Source organism: Echinops telfairi, unplaced genomic scaffold (genome assembly GCF_000313985.2).
Source record: "Echinops telfairi isolate 266 unplaced genomic scaffold, ASM31398v2 ScPeMD7_1;HRSCAF=3_0, whole genome shotgun sequence".
In the NCBI taxonomy this organism is placed as follows: Eukaryota; Metazoa; Chordata; class Mammalia; order Afrosoricida; family Tenrecidae; genus Echinops; species Echinops telfairi.
Genome location: NW_022103896.1, coordinates 25758436 through 25760432, shown reverse-complemented (window position 1 = coordinate 25760432; position 1997 = coordinate 25758436). Strand labels below are relative to the sequence as shown.

The 1997-nt window shown below is 39.1% G+C and overlaps 1 pseudogene; it reads left to right on the top strand.

Annotated features, from left to right (window-relative positions):
* Positions 1–456: 456 nt before the first annotated feature.
* On the top strand, positions 457–1006 carry LOC101663968 (annotated as a pseudogene).
* Positions 1007–1997: the final 991 nt, after the last annotated feature.

Here is a 1997-nt window from a genome sequence, read left to right as displayed (position 1 = left end):
ATTCACAAACAAGACCAAACAGTTTGATAAATGGATAGATATGTGAGGCAGAAAGTTAAGAAGTTTTTTTTGTTTGTTTTTTGTTTTTAAGATTCTCAAGGGTTTAAATTGATAGATTTTTTAATATATGCGTTAGAAAAACAGGATGATCATGGGGACTTATTGTAAAGATGTTAAGAGAGCTTAAAATTACTACAGTAAGAAAAAGGACAGAAACGTTGCAATTATGAAGTGTTATCAATCACCACAATCTACCTGCTCATTTCAGAGGGTGATCATCGTTGTTCTATGCGAATTTCACCGGCAACCTTAAGGTGATCCATGCCACGGCCCTGATTTTTGTCCCTCCAGGCTTCTTCTTGTTCCTCAAACTCAAAGAACATTGAGAAAGAATTTGAGAAAATCCTGGCCGTGCAGATTTCCCTGAGCCAGAGCAGCAGAGAGGGGTGGCTAACCATGGAGTTGGGGGAGCTGTGTCACAAGTCCAAGTGCATTGAAATGGTGTCTGAGAACCATGTTAGTGGGCGGTCAGTGCTGTGTGGTAGCCAGAACTTCGTTCTCAATGGTAAGATCATTGTGATGAATGACTGTGTTCTCTGAGGAGATCTGACAAATATAGGAGTCAGATGCCATTGTGTTGTGAAAAGCTATAGTGTCATAAGGCCACCATTCAAGAAATTCAGTAAAGGTCTTGCATTCTTTCATTTACATTTCAGGCACCATGTCTTTATGGAGGAAGACTGTGGGGTCAACACAGGACAGGTTGATGCCTATGTGCACATCGGGAAAAAACAAACAGACTGTATGATTGGGCAGCGGTGCGTGCTGAAAGAGTGTTGAAAATTTCTTGACAACATTGTATTACCCTATTTAGACTGTGATCTCAACCTTCACTGTCCTCTCTGGCTGCCCAGGACTCTTCTTAGGGGAGCTCCCTTAGTGTACCTAGGAGCTGATGATCAAAGTCACCAAGAGCTGCTATCCGAAGTTTCTGCCCCTGACATAAGTCTAGTGTCTCCCTATCTTGAATGTGTTTGACCTCTGAGAAGACATACTATTCATGAAAACTTACTCACTAACCTAGAACCATTCCACTCATCTGCATTTGCCTTAAACCCAACAGCTTGGACTGAAAAATCTTCACTTGGACCCAATCATATATAACATGGGGGGTTCAGAACTGCCTTATGAGCCCAGGACTCCAAGGATTAAAGGATGGTGCCAATGCTGTTCTTACCACCTCTTTATGGTCCCACAGACCTTCCTGATTTTATTGAAATATTTAGAAGGAGGATTTAGAAGTGAGGGGTTGAGGAGGTTGAGGCTAGAACCTAGCAGGAGCCTTCTTCACTTAGTACCCTACTAGAGGGTTGGCAGATACAAAGATATGTAATCGTCCCTGCTAGTTTAATGCCAAACTGCTTTCTGGTTTGTCATATAGTGTTGTGTTTGTGCATTAAAAAAGTCATGTATGAAAGGTGGGGGGGGAATTTGATGGGAATCCCTCAAGGATTCCCAAATTAATATTTACATAAGGTTTACATAGAAGAGTAGAGAAATCTCCAGGGAAAAGTTAGAGAGATAGAAACACCCGCTTTAAAAAACTACATTAAAAAATCTATATGTCAGCTATGGCAAGAAATAAAAGCTTCCTATTTGATATTTTTAAAATAAAGGTTTCTATGATTTATAGTATTTTTAGTTAATCCCACATGAACAACTGTATATACATATATCATACTTAAATAAAGTCTGATTGAAAACGTATTCTTAAAAGCCAAAATGATATCTATGTGCACAACATAATAAGATATACATCTAAGTATTTCATGTGTATTAACCAGTTCCTTAGTAGCTAATCTGTCAAAAGGCTTTATCAAGTAGTTTCTGCCTTCACTGAAGTGAGTTGAAGTACTAGAGCCCAGGTTATATATTATTTATGCTGTGCTGGAAGTGAGCCTGTACTTTAACAAAATAAAATGAGAATATTCACATCC